The sequence below is a fragment of the Neopsephotus bourkii genome, unplaced genomic scaffold (assembly GCF_033783945.1).
Source record: "Neopsephotus bourkii isolate Nb327-2 ecotype Australia unplaced genomic scaffold, CSIRO-AGI_Nbou_v1 NB_1574, whole genome shotgun sequence".
NCBI lineage: Eukaryota > Metazoa > Chordata > Aves > Psittaciformes > Psittacidae > Neopsephotus > Neopsephotus bourkii.
Window position 1 is genome coordinate 2,889,931 of NW_026902050.1, and position 20,790 is coordinate 2,910,720.

General features: G+C 44.1%; 3 long non-coding RNA genes across 3 annotated transcripts; 2 read left to right on the forward strand and 1 right to left on the reverse strand.

The window, feature by feature from the left end:
• The first annotated feature begins 254 nt into the window (after positions 1-254).
• LOC133222120 (uncharacterized) lies at positions 255-8,273 on the forward strand. The gene is made up of 4 exons (XR_009728203.1): positions 255-1,279; positions 4,477-4,601; positions 5,063-5,183; positions 7,699-8,273. It is a non-coding gene; the product is annotated as an uncharacterized LOC133222120 (long non-coding RNA).
• LOC133222122 (uncharacterized) lies at positions 7,789-9,744 on the reverse strand. The gene is made up of 3 exons (XR_009728205.1): positions 9,490-9,744; positions 8,298-8,437; positions 7,789-7,913 (listed from the first exon to the last, which is right to left on the reverse strand). It is a non-coding gene; the product is annotated as an uncharacterized LOC133222122 (long non-coding RNA).
• Positions 9,745-12,086: 2,342 nt separating this feature from the next.
• LOC133222119 (uncharacterized) lies at positions 12,087-20,478 on the forward strand. The gene is made up of 2 exons (XR_009728202.1): positions 12,087-15,846; positions 17,347-20,478. It is a non-coding gene; the product is annotated as an uncharacterized LOC133222119 (long non-coding RNA).
• Positions 20,479-20,790: the final 312 nt, after the last annotated feature.

Here is a 20,790-nt window from a genome sequence, read left to right on the forward strand (position 1 = left end):
CTCACCATTTCCTTGGTCACCTGTTTCTTTCACAAAGCATTTTCTGGATTTTCCCAAATTAATGATTTACTCTACTTTCTAACACTGCAGGCTAAATTTTGCCCATGGTAATGTAGCCTGTTAACAACAGAGGGTTTGAATGGGGCTGGAAGACAAGACTCTGGATTTGGCCATGTTGCTGTGCTTGGGGAGAGCGTGAGGGTGGTGGGAGGTGGGGATCTGCAGGGCTGCAGCAAGTAGGTCTGATTTTTGCATCTAAAATAGCTGAACTGTGATGTTTTCTCTTGACAGAGCTGGTAAGAGGCCACAGACGCTTACTTTCTGTGATTCTGAAACTTGCAGATCTTCTTTGAGTCACACCTTATAAGTAAAATTAGCTTGTGCCTTGCTGTTGCCAAACCTTTTCAAAGCAGAGATATTTGTACAAAGGAATTCATCAACAGAAACGGAATTCACTTGTGGATCAGATTACTGCTATTTCTGGCTGGAAGCAGCACCAGAAATACTTGCAGGGATTTCCATTTTGCCTTTTGAAAGATGTTATGCATATTGTTGATAGAAAAGTAGCTATTTGGGAGGATAATTCATGTACGTTAAGAGACAGGAAGGGAGATGAGCCCCACAAGGCTATCACAGCCATGAATGAGTGTTTAGCTTTGCACTGTAACATCCAGTCGCTTTTGAAATGGGGATCTTTAGCTGTTGTTGTGGAGAATGTTGTGACGTGAGCTGCAATTGCTGCTGCTTGGGAGATGTTTCCAGCCAGAAGCCTAAGCTTTCATTCAAAGAGCAGTTTTTATGCTGATTCTGTATTGGCATCCTAGAGAGTTGTTTCAGATGTCTTCCTGCATGTGACAACTCTGCAGATGATGCGTAATGAAGGGAAGTATTTTGATATTAAAGTAGTGATCATTTGTGATACTGACACATGTGATGTTACCTTAAAACCTGTCGGTTGGGAGCATAGTTCAAAAAAGTCTGGTGTTTAAAATACATGCTGATCAGTGGTGTATGTTTTACAGCCAGCTTTAAATAAAGCCTGAGTCCACTGGATAGTGCTCTCCTCAGGGACAGACCCCAATGTCATGTGAAGAGCTGGGCTCAGCGGCTGATGGACCTGCACAGCCCACAGAGGGGGAGCGGGGCACCGGAAAAGTGCCGGCAGTGACAGTGAAACATCATGTTCCCCTCTGGATGCCCGAACAGAGCAGATGTTTCCAGCAGCATTAGCTACCTGGAGCAGCCAAGAACAGCTGTAAACTGTGGACTTTTAATACAGGTACCTGATTGCTTGTAATATAGTTGATTTTTAGAGTAAAGTCAGAGTCTTCTGATCATAGTCCTAAATGCTGATAAAAATGGGGAATGAACGGATGTCTGCAGTAAAATATAAGACATTTTTATTCCTGGCAAACTGAGAATTTTAAAGCAAAAGACTATAAATCAGTTGTACTTAAGTAGGCAAGTTATGTTGAAAATATGGCAGGTTATATTACTTTACCTCAAAATAATAAACTTCATGACACTGTTAAGTGAAGTCTTACTAAGCAACAACATGGTTTTGTGGCCATCTTGGCTAGGTTTCTTCATTCTGCTGGGTGGACTGTGCACAAAGAAGTGTATCTCCAAGGAGCGAATTTTTTGGCTCTTTTGTAATGTGTGTGAAAGGGGACAGCAACATATGGGCTTGGCATACCTCAGGGGATGACTGTGGGAACCTGGGAACATTTCATGCCTGCAGCAAGTGTAGGAAGAAGGGAGGAGGAGAGACCAACCAGCTGCAGTGAGCTGTGTGACTGCACCTAATTACATAGCTGCTCACAGGAGCAGAGCAGCACCAGAGGAGCCCAGCCATGCCCAGGTCTTTATGGCAGTTGAGGTGAAGAACACAACTTATACCATGCTCCTTCCTTCCACATGGGTTGCAGCAGAATTGGGAGATTCTTGCAAGAAGCCACAGGCAACATCTGGACCAGAAGGTGCAAATGAAATTGCTGTCCAGACCTAAAGCAAGCCAGATGCTGATAAAAGAACGGAAGAGGGACTGGTTTGGAAACTCAATACTGTCAATGATCAGAGGCTTCAGTTGCCAGCGTAGGCGGTAGCATGTTGTGGCTTTTCCAAATGTACCACCATGAGGAGATGTATTTCTGGATCAGAAACTCCAATGCAAGCTTGACAAATTGCAGGTGAGCACACCACAGGCAGAAGGGCATGCACAGAGTCCTTGCAGTGAAAGCCTTCAAGAGTCTGTGCGCTGCCATATACTTCACAGCAGGTCTTAATCACATTTTCTCTGAGATCAGGACAGAGCAATTGTTTCAGTGCAATGACTTTGCAGCTGTAATGGCAATATGTTCAGTCTCTTGTTCTGGGTCTTAAAGAACAGCCCCCTCATATTGTAAGTAAATGTATGATTAAATAGGGTGCACTTTTCTCTGCCTAAAGTGTGTGACACACCCTAGTGAGGTCAGTGGAAAGGCTCACGTTCCTTTCAACAAATTTTGTTGCGCACCTTAAAAGAACATCTTCTGATCTATTTACAAAGCGTGCTCACAGAGGCTGGGCCTGTTTTCCACTCTGACACCTTGATCTGGTGTTTAGCAGGAGATGTTTTCTCTTCCTTAGCTGTTAATATTAGCAACTCCCTAGTATTCTAGGAACAGCACAAGCCTGACATCGCTTCAGACTTACCTGCACGTAGGACCAAGTGACATTTCACAATTGCGTCTCATAATTGGGTCCATGCTGCACTCTTGCCCTGCAGCTGTGGGCACCGCATGAGCAAGTGGTAGCAACAAAATGGGAAATTTGTCTATATCTAAGCACAACCCACTTGAAGGAAGTAGTTTTGACAATAATGTTATTGTAAATCTATTCTCATTGTCTTTCAGACTATATAGTAACTCTTTGTTATTACATGAAGAATTAATAGTATGAAATTATCCAAGAACAACAGGAATCAGTTGGGTTTTTTTTTGTCTTGAATTTCCACTTGGCTCCAATGAAGCAGAACTGCGTCCCAGAAATATTAATACAAACAAAGGAAGTCACTTCTAGAGCTAGTGTATAAACCAAGTTGCTGCTTGAGGGAGAATGTAGAACTGAGCTAGCTGTCCTACTGAGTAGAGGGCTTGGAGTCAGAATCCCATTTTAGCCTTGGCAGCAGGACAGCTGATGAGGCTCTTCCACTGCACACCTAATGTATGTACTCACAGACATGCATCCAGCCACCTAGTCCTTCTCTCCAAGTCTTGAATTCTTATTTCTGAATGGTTCAAGCAAACGAAGAAATAGCTCTTTCTAAACGATGAGGCAAACTCTGCACTAGTAACATCCTTCAGCTCCAGTGCAGAGGAGATTCAGCATCTGACAGCCTCACTTCTCTCCAGTCTTCTCTCTCCTGATCTTTTGTCCTTCTTCTGCATGTGTTTTTATTTGTCCATTTCTAATCTACTGTGTCTCATAAGTATTCATGCATGGGTGATGGTTAATGATGGCTCCCATGCCCTGGCATTTTTGTAAAACAATGCTGATTTGTGAACACATAATCTCTTTTCGAGTTTGTTCCCCACACTTTAATTGCTGGGAATGTTAAAAGCCCTGGCAGAAGTGTCAGGTGAGCTCCCTGTGTGCAAGGCATGCCAGGCTTACCAGGGCTTTTCCTTGAGGAGCAGGGAGAAGCATGAATGGGAGCTGATTTTATGGTTATTTGAGTCAAGAAAAATCAGGGATATGAATTGCTGAACTGTCATCAGTTTCAGTGACTGCAGTGCTCAAGCCTCTAATTTTAGTTTCATGCTAATGCCATTGTCAGCTCTTTCTGTGAAGCAGGTGATGCGGTTCTAGATGTGGCTCCTCAGCTGTTATGACTGGATTGTCTAGTTCCTATGACCTGACACCCCACAGGAATATCAGGATAGCATGTGGAAATGCTTTAAAAGGCTTGGGGTTTTTATGCTGGGTTTGTTGTAGGTATTTCCTTAGGGGTGTTGGGTTGGGGGGGGGGGGGGGGGCTGTTTTGTTTTGGTTTCTTTTTAGGGTGGGATTTTTTGTTTGGTTGGTTTTTTGGTTTTGGATTTATTTTTTTTCCCCACTGCTGCCCCACCATGATCCACACAGGACCAGCCCTGCTCAGGCACGATACCGCCTCAGCTGACCCCCTATCTGGTAAAAGATAAAGGTTTACTTAACACATTAGAGTTCTCTAGCTCACAAATCAAAAACAGGGTGTCTGCAAATTTCGGGGTGTTGCAGAAATGTGCTGCTCTGGCCCCATACCTGTGAGCAGCAAAAAGGACAGAAGTGTTCCTTGGGCAGCAGCTGCCCATGGGTTTCCACTGAGTGTCCCTTGGACATGCTGGGCACAAGGTGTCAGAACAAAGGGCAGCAGCAGGTTCAGCCTTGTCCTGCTGCTGGTGCAGTCCCAGCAGAGCGTGGTGCTCTTCTGAGCATAATGTACTTTGCTCCATGCAGGCCCGCTCTGGATTGCAGCATGGCCACAGCAGCACATGAGCCTGGCCTGACAAAGAGCAGTCAGCACTGCCGAAGGTGGAAATTTCAGCTGTAACTGTGCTTCACAGTGTTACATCTGCTTGCAGGTACTTATATGGCTCTAACCTTCCCTATGTTATCCCTTATGGATCTTTAGTATTGAAGTGATGCTTGATGGGGTAACTGGGGCCATTGAGAAAATACCTGGACATGGTCAGGTATTAAAGTGCAGTACAGAGGTTTATTCCTTTCTGGAAGATGCTGAGTGTGTAGATGGGAGTGCATGGGAGACAAATGCCTAGCATCCCTGCCAGGGATGCTTGGCAACTCTGTCCATCGGAGCTGTGGGATGGGGAAAACTTCCATGAAACATAGTGGTTTATTTAAACATATATTCAATGAGCTGGACCCACAGCATTGGTTTCCTAACTTCAAAGACTGGCTGCTGACCTAGAGCAGTTGAGCTATATTTGCAAAGAATCGTTATTCTCCAGTGAATTTGCAAGTAGGAACACAGCATTATGTTAACTGTTAACACAGATTTTTGGCTTCCCTGTTATACTCTCAGTCATTCTAGAGGATCCACACACAGGCCAGAAGATGACAGGAATGCCAGAACAGGCTTTCCACAAAGAAAACAAAACTTTCTGAAGCTTCAATAATCTCTGCTGACTCATGCTGTTTCTGAGGTATGTCCAAGATGGTGGCCACCTATGAGTCTTTAGAGTTCCTTTTTAAGGTCTGAAGGCTTTGTTTTCCTGGAGAAAAGCCTATCTGAGCATTATTTGTGCTGGACTCAATTTCAAACAAAATTGCTGCTAGCAACTGACAGCAGACTTTGTATGACAGCTAGTGGTATATAGCACAGCCCTGTCAAGGAATGGATAATCCCCCATCCTTAAATACACTATTTATGTTGGCACTATACAGACTTCTAGGGTTTTTACCATCTATCTCAGACATAACACTTCAAAAGCGCCACTGAGGAAACATCTACGCAAATCTCTGTTTCAGAACTTCTTAACTAAATAATGTGAGTGGGCAAATATGTTGCAGCCCGTTGGGGCTTACAGTAGAAGAACGTTCAAAAGTAAAAGGAAAATGTTTGGGAAGTATTAATCTTTTCTTTTTTCTTTTTTTTCCTTTTTTCTTAATTTTTGTAAACTATCACACAGACCTGGAAATGGTGTCAGCTGAGGGGATACACCAATTTGTTATTGCAGCTTAATTTTCCCTGGTTAATTTACTTTTCATATTCATCAGAATTCCAAGGTACTAAACTGAAACCCTTCCTCACGTTTCCCTAAGCTTGAACTGACAGTTGTCAGCGGTCAGCACTTTCACAAGAAACATCACCATGTTTCATTTAAGTATTACGAGGATGCTGTATGTCAGGATTTCTGTGAGAGAAGCTGACAGCATGGAGCTGTGCTGCTGCATAGCCTCTGCTTATACTGCTGCTGCTAGGGGCAGGGAGCAGCCAAAAGCAGCCCCTGAGTTCAGCCCCTAAGCAGCTGCAGAGGATAGCCTCATGAGCCTGGCCAAGGGCAAGAATTTCTGTCTGCTGAGCAGTGGTATGCTGTGCCCCACAGCCTGGGCTTGCTAAATATACTGCTTGTTGGAAGTGACCTGTGGGGATCACACTTCATTGCTGGCCCTGGCTGCTAATTTCCGTTCTTGGGTTTAGGTCAGCCTGTTGTAACAGAAGTTCTCATGCTGTGCAAGGCATCCTCCACTCACACCACAGTTAACAGCATCCCACCAGTCAAGTTACCCCACCAGCCGAACTGCCTTAAGAGCTTTCTGTTCGGGCTTGCAAAGTTTCACAGAAGTCTGCACTAAAGCAATCATATTCATACATTCCTCAGATTTGGCCTCAAGTTCTTCTGGTTCTGGCCTGCTACCCAAATATGCTGGAGAGCTGCATCTGTGCAAACACCACCCTCAGTGTCCAGTTTCCTCCTCCTCTTCACAGTTTGTAGAAAGCAGCTAATAGTGTTAGCAGAGTCGGATGTTTTGTGAGTTTGGAGAAGGAGGGACTTGGTGTTGTACCCCCTCGGTTCTGTAGCTATATTGGACACTTTAAGTTTTCTGTGGTTTGTGTTCTGAAGAAATTACCTTGTGTTCTAGGGAAATTATCTTTAAATTAAGTTAGAGATGAATGAAATTGCGTGTCTGTCTGATGAGGAATTTACATAGATTCTATTTGGTTTCATCTCAAAACCAAGGAATTTTTTTTTTTTTTGTGAGAATAAAACTCCAAATAAGAGTTAGGAATGTCTTTTTTTATTTAAATGAAACATTTTGACATTCCCAGACTCAATAGCATTCAGTTTGTGGAACCGGCTTCAAAGTCAGTTTCCACTTGAAGTCTTTTCCCTGTTAAGCTGCATTTTTTAGCTAATACCTCACGAACTTAAATCTCTTCAAGTGTCAGGGTCCCCAGGGAGAGGTCAGCAGCTCCCAGGGTGTGTTGCGCAGATTGGCATCAAGACATCTGCATTGCATTAGGGGAAACATGATCTTCCTGGAGGCTCTGCAGCTCTAACACAGCCTACAAGGAGATGCAGTATAACATTTGCTTTAACTGACATGTAACAGAACATTTTAGAATAAACTAACACAAAAGACCCAAACAAAACAAAACCAAACCCCCACCAAACAATGAAATAGGTTGCTACCATTTTTTCTCAGTAAATGTTGAACGTTTTCGGGAAAAAAAAATAATGGTTTTCCACATTGTTTTATAAAAACTTCTCTGGATGCTGGTTTGCTCAGTAACAACAGGTTAGGCTGCTGGTAACTGTACTAAAAAGTTACAGTGGAGACTTTCTTGGTTTTTACCATCTGAATCCAGGGATCCAGTTTCTGGCTTTCTCTTATGCTGACTGGTGCAATCACCACAGGCCTGGTTAGAGTTAATTGAATTAAATGGGAAGCTTGCCAGGAACTCCAGTATCTTGGTTCGGTCATTAGCACAAAAACAGTGTAAGGATTGGCTGTAGTTTACTATCCTAGGCGTTAGTGGTGACATCAGCCAACAAGTTAAGGTCTTGTCAGAAGCAGTGTATTCTGGGAGAGTAGCCTTTCTGACTGATTGTATATGTACCAGTTTTTTTTAAATGCAAGTGTTCCTCATTGGGATAATTTTATTTCATTGCTCACTTTGAAAAGTTTAATGTGTTTTGTATATTCCCTTTTCAGTTGTCACCTGCACTTCTATTTTTCAGGGGTTTTGCAAGTCTGTGAGGTGGATTTACTCATCTTTCTGTTGGACAACGTTTCTGGAGGATTCCCTTTCCAACCCTTCGTGGCTGGCTTTGCCAGGAGTCCTGAAGGGTGATCAGTGATGCAGGTGGTTGGTGCTGCAGCTGCCACGCTGAGCCACTGCTCCAAAGCATTTGCTGCTGTCATGTGAGCTTTGCAAGGAGGGGAGGAAGGAGTTGGCCTGTTTGATTCGGAGGGATATTGCTTTGATAAATAAAGAACAGCTTTGACTGATGCAGGAAAGTGTGGGGTTTTGCTGTTTAGTATCCTAGATGAGAAATTCTGGTCATAAAAGTCTGTATAATTACTGAGGAAGCAATGGGAAAAGTAATACTCTCGTGTGCCCCAAGAGACCCTCTAGCAAATCAGGGAAGAATTAGCATGCCTTAAATACTTCTTGAACAAGGAGGGGGGGAACCTAAAACTTGTTTCTTTTCCTGCTCCTCCAGCATTTCAGACTTTTCATCTGTTTTACAAATAAGCAAAATGGGAGACAAGGTAAATTTGTGAGTACCCTTGTGTGGCAGGCTATTCACCCGGCATGGACTGACCTGTCCTGAAGGGCTGCGCATGCCCCAACAGGGTCCCAGAGAGCAGAGCCAGCCATGCTCCCCACATGCCACCCACAGTAGTGCCTGCATCCCACCTATGGTAGTGCATCCTCTCTGTGGCCCATCTGGAAGTAAAAGACAAACTGCGTTCTCAGGCTTGGGAGTGTTAATTAATGAGCGGAACTGATGCCAATAATACTGCATGAACTGCTGAACTCAAAATGTTTTCCCTGTCCAGGGTTTATGGGGGCTGTGATTGCATCTGGGCTATAAACGAAGATTTGAAAGTGCTTCTGAAGCAGATCAGCCATCCCCCCAGCTGGAGCAGTTTCTAGTCCTGGTGGATGTCACTGCATAAATTCTCTCTGGGCGAGTCTGAGCCCTGTGTCCTTTTGGTGATGAAGTCCTGCCAGGAGCCAGAGAAGCTGTGGCTCCTGTTTGTTAAAGCTTGGTCCATGCCGGGCTTTGCCCATGCTGGGCTTGGCCCACAGAGGTGAGAATAGCCAGAGGTGGCTCCACATCAAACCCCTGACCTAGGTTTCTTAATGCATTTATTCTTTAATAAACCACTTCTTAAAACACGGTACTCTGTGCAGTAGGATTTGCAGTTATGCTAACTCTGTGATTTTCAATAGTAACCTCAATGCATTCTGAATGTTGTGAAAGGCCATTTAGTTTAAGGAGTAATTTTTGAACTCTTTTGAGGGACCTTAAATATTTCTGAACTTTCAAACTAAATTCTTGTAACTCAATATTTATTGTTGCACTTAGCATGAAATACAGAACAAAGCCTAAATTCAGGGATGCTCTTGACTTTAGCAGTAAACACTGACAGCATTTTTAATATATATTGTATTTTAGTGGTGAATACTTAAAATTCTTCTTGTGTTTTGTGTCCTCAGCTATTTCTCTCTCTACTGTGGTTAGCCCTAGATTCTGCATTGGAATGAGCAACATGCAGAGATCTAAGACTTATGATAATCTTAGCCTAGACTGATCTAATGCATGTTTTGTAGAGAAGTATAGATATTTTCTGACAAAGACATAGATTTATTTATTTTTTTATCCTTTGCCTTTTAACATGGTGTTCCATCTGCATGTTACAAAAAATAAAAAGAGGGTTAAAGACCACAGCAGCCGATGAACTAAGTATAGCAAATGCAGTAGACAAAGAAACCTCTCTTTGGTCCTGCTCTATATTATGCTGCTCTGCAAAGGCCATCCTGGTGCAGCCACCAGCACAGTGTGCTGTGAGTGTCCTGCCTCAGGCTGTGTGAGGGCAGTAGCTGTGGGTGCAGTGGTGATCCCCTTACACGCTGGGCTCAGTTACGCAAGCCTGCTGTGAGCCCCAGAGGCAAAGCTGCCCAGGGCACAGGCCTATAGAGACCATCTGCTCTGGTCCTTTCCTTACCACATTGGCTCTTTCTGTGCAGCAAAGCATCTGAGGGGAGGTCCGTTGTGCAGCAGGTGGGGTTTGCTCTTGCCGTGAGCCTTTTTGTTACTGCCTGCAGACACTGTAGACCAAGCCAGCCTCTTGGGTCACAGCCTCCATTACAGGCCTTTCATATGTAGGAAGAGCAGTGCCACTTGCATTCATGGCGCAGGACTCTTAGTAGGTCATGACTCTTGCCTAGGTAGAGCTTGCCAGTCCAAGATCACCAATTTCAGTCTGTTCTGTCGTTGCAAAATAGTCCCTTCTTATGGATAAATGAGAATTAATGTTCTGGGGCAGTGGAAATACGGTTCAGTAGAGGGTCAGTGTGCTGCTGACTGACAGCCTAAGGTTATGGGCCTTGACCTGGGTCTGGCCTGCAAAGGCTATTACAATTTCCAAGGCACAGCTGTTAATTTCTCACATACTCTGGAGTATTATCAAGAAATATAAATATACAGGGCTTAAGCAAATGCAAAAATCCACAAAATGTCTTTTGTACTGTTTGACAAAATCACATAAATGTTTCTTTCATGTAAAATATCCTTGGTGTTTTGCTGATTCCAAAGAGAAATGCATTCAAGGTGGTAACTGAAGTAACTAGTAAATAGAATTATAACTGCTTTCTGAAAGTAAAAACTCACTGTAATGATACAAGGGCAGAGCTGGTACAAATAAGTAGTCTTCATTAAAGTCAAAATGAGACAGATGTGAAATATTATGCTAGTATTTCCTCAAGGGTAGCACTTAAGGAGTTCTTTGCTTACAGAAATGTACCACAGAAGGTTTGTATCAAAGTAACGTTAGCATAAATTATTTGTATAAGAGGAGATAACCATCTCTCTTTTGGAATTTCACAGATAGGCTTATCAGATGTGAGAAATACGGCACAGACGTAATGAAAGCCTTCAAAAGATGCTCTTTGTCCCCAGGCCTTTCTCTGGAGAACATAATGTCCTGAGGGGACACTGAAACAACAGTTGTCTGTGTTAAGTGAAAAAGCAGATATGTTCAAATTACAGTAATAAAGAAGGTGCGGAGCTCACTGTAGTGTACCCTGTAACCAGCAAGTTACAATAGGTAATGAACTGATGTGTTCAAAGACTCCAGGTTTCCCAGTGCAGCAGGATGATATTAAGGTGCTTTGTAGTGAAACTCCCCAACACTCCAACATTTGCCATAGAGCCAGTGTAGCCTTTGGTTGCACACATGCACTGTGCATGGGCCCCTTGGTCTTGCTGGCTCCGTACCTGGGTTTCCTTTTCATTAAATCACTGGTGAGATGTCTTCATCTTCTCCTGAAGTAGTGACCAAATGTGGCTGTTGTCTTACACACTCTGCAGGAGCCCCACAGGAACCAGTGTCTTCACACAGTGGCTGGTCTGTAACATGTTGAAGCCAGTGAGTGGCCTTTGAACAAACAGCTGGTGCTACAGCTGCTGTCCTGATGCTGCCTGCTGTTGAAACGTGCAGCTCATAGTCAGCATGGAGGAAATGGGGGGAAGGTGCCATTGGCCCTGGAGAAAAGTTCCTGGCAAGGGGCCCATCCCCAGGAGGAGGGTGATGGCTGTAGAGTCACAACGGGCTGGCAGCACAGAGGCACAGGAACCATGAAGCTGTGGGGTCCCCAAAGCCCCTCTGCATTCTCTCCTGATTTGGGTGCATTGTGGATTCTGCAGGTCCTTGGGCCAGTCCTCCAGTCTGGGAGGACTCTGTTCTCAGCTCTGCTTTCCTCTGGGCCCAAGGTGAGTGAGCAAAGTGGTGTCTGGGGGGGAGTTCAGAGATCCAGCTTTCCAGGACTGAAAGGAAGTTAAGAACAGCATCACTCTCAGCTTGCACTTCGAGCAAGTGTCAGAAGGAAAAGGAGTAAGTAAAGCATGCTGGATTGCACCAGGCCCATTTTCAGATGAACACTAGCCATAAAAATGATTGGTATTTAATGAACTGTGCAAACTTGAACTGGTTTAACTGAAGGCATGTTTTGCAAATTGATTTCACTAAGCTGGTTCAAAATCCCCATCAAATCTTGCCCTGAGTTAATACAGAGCTGTCTCCAGAATATTACGTTATGCTCACTGAGAATAACTAAGCTAAATTCATGACCTGATGTAAATATGTCTGTGCTATTCTTTATGCCAATCGAATAGTTATTTTTAGTTTAAGAACCAATGATTGGTGTAACTTGTGGCCCAAGGCTATGACATCTGTTTGTGGGCAGAGAGAAGTGTTAATGGTTTGATCTAATGAGGCTGATGATTTCCATCAATGAGTCTGAGATACAGAAAAAAGCCACTGAAGAACTCTCCAGAACCACAACGTCTTGCACAGAGGGACTGTGCCACTGGGATATGTCCCAAAGGGTTCCAGCTCTTTCTAGCTGTGTTGTAGCAAATACTGTTCTGTGACATCCTCATGTTTTAACACTCAAAGTAGCAGCTAGGGATACAAACACTTGCTTTTGTTTCTGAGCAAGAAATCGGTGGGTGAGAAGACAGGACTGTATTTCAGAGCAGTGAAGAGGGCCTCAGAAAGCTCTGCTTTACCTCTGCTGGATGTAAAGAAGTTGTGATGCCTCAGAGGTACCACAGAAGGAGCCAGAGCGTGCCCATAACTTCCGAAAACTCTCTGTTCTTGCGTTTGTTCCACTGTCACAACTCCTATGCTGTAAGGAGAGCTGAAGCATGTCTGCAGGGGAGTTTTGGGAGAGAATGGCTTATACCAGGTATTTAGAGTGCACAGTAATTAAATTGTAACAGTAAAGAAGTTAGTAAAGGTGAAGTTCAGTAGCTGTCTACTTACTTTTAGCAGATGTGTGTCTTCGGGTTAAGCCACTGCTTTGGCATCCTAAAAAAAGCTTTCCAGCAATGTTGCTTTGGTGACGTTGATAATCTTTCTGCATCTTCTCCCGTATATAAAACACAGGCAAACTTCCCTTCTCCTCAGCAGACTTGTTTGGGTCAGGGACTGCCTCTGAGGGTACAAAAATCATACCCAGCGCCATACAGAACTGATCCCGGAGCTCAGTTCAGCTCTAAGAGTGCCGCTGCAGCAGGAGCAGATAGCAACAGGAACATCCAGCCATGCTGGCCGTGCAATACTCGCTAACACAGAAGGTGAAGGGAGGCTGTTTACCTGACTGCAGAGCCTGATTTTGAGTGTTCCTATAAACAGCTTTCTCAGAAGCCAAGGTGAAATCTGATGCTCCAAAAGCATCTACTAATATGTAATAATCAAATTATTTCTTTTTAAATTTTAATGCAAAGGATTATATGTTTTGTACATTACACAAATCCATTAAAAGTACTAGAATGTAAGTACCAATCCTTGATTCTATTAGGCTTCAAAATAGAAATGCTTTGAGTTTTCTTTTGATTTCTATTTCAAGTCTTTTCTGAATTCTGTGGAAGCTTCCCATAAAAGGGCTTTGTTTTCAGCTGTAGTTCCTGCTTTTCCCCGAGAGCGCAGCGAAGGGGATGGTTAGGTATGCCGTCACACTGAGTTGGTCATGTTAGTAAATTCTTTTCTATAAGGAGGTGTCAGATTGTTCAGCCAGCTGAAGTAATCCAGTTGGCAGGAGAGTGACTTAATTCAATAAGCAGAATTTAAAAAACACTGTGGTTCTTTGTTTAACAGCCAGATTCTACAAAATTAGCTCCAGCTCTGAAATAATTCCTCTCCCCACCCTGCCCATACTATCCCCCTTCTGTCCTGCATGTCACTACCTCTTCTCATTGCCTTGTTTTGTCTGGTACTATTCAGTGCTGGAGTCGTTCTGCACGTCTCCTATGGTGATCTGCTCAGCCCAGAGTCAAGTCAAGGCTCTCGATTTCAGCTCAGGGAGTGAGGCAGCTGGAAAGGATACAGGCATCTTGGTGTTGGGTACTGCTGTCCCACTGTGCATGCCCTGTGCAGTAATTCACTTCTCTCTGGAGGGATTGCCAGGTGTCTAAAATAAATCCTCAGCAGGAATGCATGACTTGTGCAGGCAGATGACAGAGGTTGATCTAAATCTATCTGTAGACATGGCTGGGCAGGGAGGACCCATGTCCCTTCAGCACTGGGAGGGAAGACTGTACACCCACAGCACACTGCTGGATTTTACACAGGGAAACTTGTAAACGGTTGAGTTCAGTTATCTTGAGCAAAGGGCGTGCTTTGACCTGTTATTGCTGTCACAATGTGAGCACCCACCACCAGCAAATCTGGTAGAAGTAAAAAACACTCAGGGAAGAGAAACTGTCTGTGCTACAGTCCTAAGTTTTCTACACTGCTGCTCCTTGCTCCCTGGAAAATGTGCTTTGCTTTTCTTTTTCTTTTTTTCTTCCCCTTGTCTATTGGGATGGATGAGCAGACAAGTTACCTGCCTGGTGTTGTTGGCAGTTCCTGGTAGGAGTAGGCTCCACTACTGCTCAGAGATGCTTCTTAACATATTCTCTCTCTTTCATATTTTGCCTTTCCAGAGTACAGTTTGTTTGTGCACTGCCCAGGTTCAGGGTTGTACATTTCATACTGCCAGCAGCCCTGGAGCTTTTTTCCGAAGATATTTCTTCCTTTCTCTTCACCTATGCTCCACTTTGTACCTTTGCTACTTTGAGGAAACCATCACTGTTGGTTAGTGTTTTTCTTCTTAGAGGAGAATATCACTTTGATCTGTATTGCTTGAAACCACACAAAGTTTGTTCCAAAGCACATCCTGCAGAACCATTCCCCAGGAAAAGGGCTCTGAGACTACTGATCACAGTTGGCAAGGGTGTTTTCTTCTCTGCAGTCCTCTGCTGGCTTTCTGTCCCTGCAGTGTGTGTCCAGCAGCAACAGCTGGGAAAATAAATGGTGAAGAAAGATAGTGTACAAAATACCACTCCATACTGGATACACATGTATGGCAGGCAGCTCCTTGGGAGCAGCAACTGCCTGTTCCAGGTCTTCATTGCAAACCTGCCCACAAGACACTGTTGGAGGAACATCCCAGGACAGTGCCAGGGAAGGTGGGGGAACAGCACAGATCCACATGCTGTCTGCAAGGGGAGATGGCTTCAGGACTGCTCTCATAGCTGTTCTTCCTCTGAATTCACCTCTTTTTCTTGCTCTCCCTACCCCTGTAGAAAGCAGAAAGGGATCAGGACAAACTGAAGGGAGTTTTCCTGGTGCTGCCGGCTCTCCCAGGGATGGTAGGGGAGAGTGGCATGTAGACCACTGTGTCTGAGTTCACAGACCAGGAGAGCTGTAGGAAGTGTAAAATGTTTTGCCCAGATCAGGTTCCTTCTGAGGAGACCTGGAGGAGTGAAGCAGGGTGAATGGTCAGGCCCAGGGCACAAGTGCTCCAGCAGCAACATGCAGAGCAAGAGCAAAGCAGCCTGTGCCCTGCAGCACCTGAGCTGTTCCGTCATTTCAGGGAGGAGGCAGCCAGCCAGGCTTAGTCCCTTCAGAAGAGTACCTGGAGGGGGTCCTGTGGACTTCTATTCGGATTCATGAATAATGCAAACACTCCTAAAGGTCATATTAATGGAAAATTACAATTTTCCTATTAGCCCATGTTTCAAGTCTTGTAAAGATCACATGTTCAGAAATAACACAGAGAAGTATATGACCGCCTTATTTATGTGCTGCCAAGTTTTACCGCCCTTTTTATTGAGTGAGCCATTTTCCTGGCTGAATATGGTACCACTGACTGTAAGTATGGCAGAGAGCCTGACTGATGGAGAATGAAGGTATGCAGCAAGTATTGCTCGTCTCTCTCTGGCAACTGTGCTGTTATGATTTGTGTCTGTCATTCACAAATCCTTTACTTTCTTTTTCAAATGTACCTTGGTAATCTTAAAGAAGCACAGATGCAACTGAAATTCTAGGCAAAATTGCACTAAACGTATCACCCCTTTTGTTCTTTTCTACTACTGGTATGTGATTTATCCTTTGCTTTTCATTTCAGGTCTGCTGTTTTGTTGTTGGAGTATATTTTCTAGTCTGCATTATAAGAAAACCCATACATGAAGAAAGGAAGAAAGAAGTAGATACAAAACAAACCACAGGCATGGCCATTGATTTTTCTGGAGAATGGATGACCTGCCTTCTTCAGGTCTCCAGACCTGCTTCAAAATATGCAAGGTAAAAATAGAAAGCAGAATACTAAAACAAAGAGGGAGTAAAGATTAATACAAGGGACTTGGTGGCTTAGAAATAGACAATTCTGCTCCCCTCCAGTGACTTACAGTAACAGAGAATATCCTGCAGCCAGCATGATTTGGCCAGTACCCAAAATATAACACAGAGATCTGACAGTAGGGATTGCAGCTAGAAAATGTGACATTCTCTTTGGTGCAGCTGTCATATTATACTAAGCCAGTTACTTCCCTTTAATCCTAATTAATTCTCTTTCCACTCTGAGCCAGGGTCTCTGGTCAGCAGTAAATCCAGGGGGTCTGCTGCTGCTCTTCCTACAGGAACCCTCCGTCTTCAGTCAGCTTGTTCCTTTGTTCTCCTTCCATAAGGAAGCAGCTAAAATCATTATTTTAGCTGCTTCTCTAATATCAGTTAATCTCATTAACCGATATTAAATAGAACTCCTGGCATCCTCACCAGCAGAAGAAATCAATGTTTCATTCATTAAAGATATCCATACTTATATAGGGAACACATGTTTGCCAGATGGTGCCAGTTCAGGGTTGCTGTCAGAGGGAGAGGTCTGCCCCTACTAAAAACAGGCTCCTGTCTTGCTGGCCAAAGCCATCCCAGCCCCTGGGTTACCCCAAGGTGCTTGCTTGCCTTGGTGCACCTAGGGCAGATGCCACTGGACCTCCTCTAGCTTGGGCTACTTTGCAACCCCAGACCGCTAAGTAATGTACAAAAGATGTTTTGTGGGAGGGAGGAATACAAGCTGATATCTAGTGTCTAGATGCCATGCTCTTGTAACGGTGTTGATACAGACATTATTTTAGTCCCACCATTTTTCAAATTATGTGATTTAATCCAGTTTTCTAACACATACAGTAACCAGAAGTTATTTTAAAGGACAGTGTGTCTTTGATAGATGCCGAATATATGTTATATAAGCATTGCAAGTGTTAGACAATGTATTTTAAAGTTTTAGACTGCTGTTAATGGGAACAAACAACATGTCTGTAGTCTCTGAATACTGAAATGGTTTGGTCTCTATTTCTTGTAATTATAAAATTTCATATTTACTCAAAGTAGATCTCTATGTGCACGTTATGAAATATTTCATCCAAACGCATGTACGAGATAAACGCAGTGGGAGTGCACCTTGACTTGCATCAAGAAATCAAAGTGGGCATGAAAGAAAGAGAGTACGGTACATCAAACAGCAGGTTTTTAACCTTTTTAACCTTTTCAACTGTGCAGAAAGGAGTGATTAAAAGACATTATGTTTGCACTTCAGTAGAGAAAACTCTGTGTGTGTGCATGTGATGGACAGCTATAATCTTAGAAATAATTAGAATTAACATACTTTTTCTTGTTTCTTAAAGAGCATGTATTTCTGTGGAATGTTGCGAGTGGAGGATAGATAATGTGAATGTGTACACTGCTCAGTGTGAATGACAGTGAGCAGTGTGCAGTGCGTGCCTGAGCGGTTTCTTCTTCCCACAGCTTGTAGTCATAGGCGTCAGGGCACTACTTACAGCTGGCAAGTGTGCTGCACTGTGTGTTACTGTCACTTGGGGGACACTCCATCTCACACAAACCTACCTCAGCTAGGGTTTTCCCATCCCAGTCACCATGAGAGAAGGCTGGTGATTCTTCCTGCAACTGCAAAATGTTGTTGCAGTTGCAGGCTGCAAATGTCATTTTGCCTGTGTTCCTTGCCACAGCCCAGCAGCAAAAGCAAGGGGAGAAGGGAAGTTGGCTGCAGCACTGAGTGGCAAGCCCAATGTCAATGACAAAAGAGGAGGACCAGATTTAGTGAGCATTCCTTGAGCTGCCCTCCTAATACTGATAGGCAAGTATCTTCAGCACTCCCTAAGCCTAGGAGCACCGGGTCCCTTTCCTTGGAACATGCCTGTTGGCAAAAGCACCCTGAAAATGTCTCATTCTGCCTCAGACTCTCTCACCTGCAGCCCCTTTATGGAGTCAAGCAGTTCTAGTTCATCCACCATCTATTTTGACACCCAAGGATCTTCCCAGCCCTGCAAAGTGCACAGCTTTGAAGCTGGTAGGTTTTGTGGAGTAGCAGCATGTGTTACTGTGACTATTGCGTGGGGCAAGATGGGTCACCCGTATGTTGGTATCTGTAGCATTATTTTTGTGTCTATGAAAGCTATTAATTAAGTCTTTTCCTTAAATGTCTCAGATGGGACTTCCCAGAAATTGTCTTTGGGCTGATGCTGATTGCATCAGCCAGCACATGTACAGGGAGCAGCTTAGCTGTGTGCACCACTGAGCAGCCCAGATGATGGCTGCAGTGCAGAAGGAGTGCTGGGGGAGGCACAGCTCTGAAATGCTGTGGATCCCAGTGGCTGTGCCTGCTATGGAGACATCCAGAGAGGACCTTCTTTCAGGAGGAGCGCACTTCATCAGATGAGCAGGAGGATCCATCTCCACTTCAGCTGTCAGCCGAGGAGCAGTGAATCAGTAAGCTGAATAACAAACCTACAAAACCTAGCTTTTTTTCTGCTGAAGAGTTCTAGAAGAATGTGAAGCTTGCACCACTCAACTAACTGCAGTGCAAATCTTTGTAAGTCAGCACTGAGGCTGAGAAATGGAAGTCAGCAGGTGTAGCTAAGCCTTGTGAAAGGCTTCAGAGGTAATCCGTTGACCTACTGATTAATGTCAAGCTCTTTTACCAAACAATCTATTTGAGAACTGTGTTTGTGTAATTATCGTTTATGTTCCTTTATGGTCTGCAAAATGTTTGGAATAGCAAATACTTTCCAGAAGACTGGAAATGATTTTGAGGTCTGATGCCTCTACTGGCAATCTTTGAAAGAGCCTGCAAGAGTGTGGTTCAGATGATACAGTCAGCCCCAAGTACTTCAGTTGCCTTGCACTGAGGAGCTGATAATGACAGCTATTGGACATACTGTTGGGCTGGATAAAACTTGGACAAATTGTGTCCCTGTGTCTTCAACAGCTTCTGGATCCTGGGGCTGTCTGTGTTCTCCAGAAGAGCTCCATACAGAGGAGTCACTTTCATCATCTTGATTTGTGCAGCATTTTCCCAGTAGAGGTGCAGATCTTTTTCCAATAACAACAGCTTGCAAAAATTACTTCTTGTGGAAGCTCTAGAAATAATCAACAGCTCTCCACAGTCCGAGGCCATAGGCAGGAGAGGGAAGGAGCAGTGCACTGCTACACTTTATCTTGATTTGCTTTTATTTTGTACATGGCTCCAAAGGATATCCTTAAGTTTTTCCTGTCATTTTGTCTCTGACAGCTACTCCAAAGCCAGCAAATATGCCTAGCAAGCATCAAATGCCCTGAAAACCAATGAGTTTTATCTTCAACCCAGATCTGGAGCAACAGTAGCAAAAAAATGCTGGTTTTCTAGATTTGATCAGGTGTGTGGCAGATGACTACTTTCCCCAGTATGGCTGATAAGACACCTTTATGACTCCACACCCAGGAAGAGCAGCAACAACAGGTTTGGATGACAGCAAGTAACTTTTTCTCATCACTTAGCCACATAGATACTAGCCAGCATTAATCATCTGGAGCACACAGAAAGCCTCATGGAGCTTCAGAGGAGAGGTGTCAATACTCCTCATGCTTCAGAGGTACCTCAGCAGCGTCCTCCTAGAAAACATGGTGAAATGAGTAGTTTAATTCTTGGTCAATAGCATGTTGCTACTGAAGAGGAGATTTCTTCCAACCTTGAATCTGCTCTTTTCATTTTCTCTCAGCCAACAGTATCAATCACCTTACTGGGCTCTGCCCTTGCTGTACTGGTGAGGGACTTTTTCCCAGCATTCAGTTAAAGCCCATTGTTCCCTGGGAGCACAAGCCTGCCGGACTTCATCACTCCGATCACTATCAGTCCTTGCTGGACGCTGCATTCCTTTGGGATAAAGCTTTAGAAGAGCTTTTGTGTGAGCCATCAATGAGGCAAACAGCTCTGACAGCCCCTAGAGCTGGGCTTCGTTTGGCTTCATCCAGAGTTTGGCGTCACTCAGCCTAATCCAGACACGTTTTAGTGAGGCGGTAACTGCTTTCCTTTTCCTTACTTGTTTGTGAGGACATTCTGCAGCTTCTTTATTTTTTGTTAATTCTTGCAAAAGCTCTCGTGAGCAGAATCAAGCACATGATCCTGAACTTAATCTTTAAATGGGGTACGGGGTTTTTCTGGTATTTATGTATTTTAAACACAGTTTTAACTCTCCGGCAGGAGTGGACCACCACACTAGAAACTAGTGGGTCCAAAGCCGTGACTGGGCTGAGTGGGATAAGGCTTGCCTTGCCAGGAGGATGTGGACCTTGTAGCAGCAAACACAGGGGAGGTGGGAGACTTTTGGAGGAGCAGTGGGGAGGGTCAGGTGGATGGTCCCATGTCCCCCAGCACTGCATCCATGGGGAATGAGTCCACAAAGGAAAACAGGTTTGTGCCAGCTGGGGTTCCGTGCCCAGTGGAAAATGGAGCTCAGCTCTCATGGAGTGCTTCTGGTGCCTGGCACAGTGTGCAGCTCTTCTCAGTTGACCTGCAGCAGCCAAAGTGCTCCCTAATGCAGCTGTACTGGGGGTTAGCAGTAAATGCACTTGCGTTGCATTAAAATTACTTTGTCAAATATATTTGTGAGTTTTCATGTTTTCCTGAATTAAAATGTGCATCTCTATGCATGTATCTGACCAGAACTGCCATCATATTTGGGTCAGTGTAACGATTGCTGTCCAAAGTCTTGAAATACTTGTGCACATTCACAGTTATGTGCAGGAAAGGAATCCTGTGCAATGCAAACTCTGCATAACTTCTGTAGTGTCTGGAGCAACGGTAAAGAATTTGGGATTGGGAACTCACTGCGTTGTTATTTATTGGTATTACATTCCTAAGAGGACAAACCAGGGCCTCTTTGTGCTAGAGTTTGCAATTTAAAAAAGCTTTTG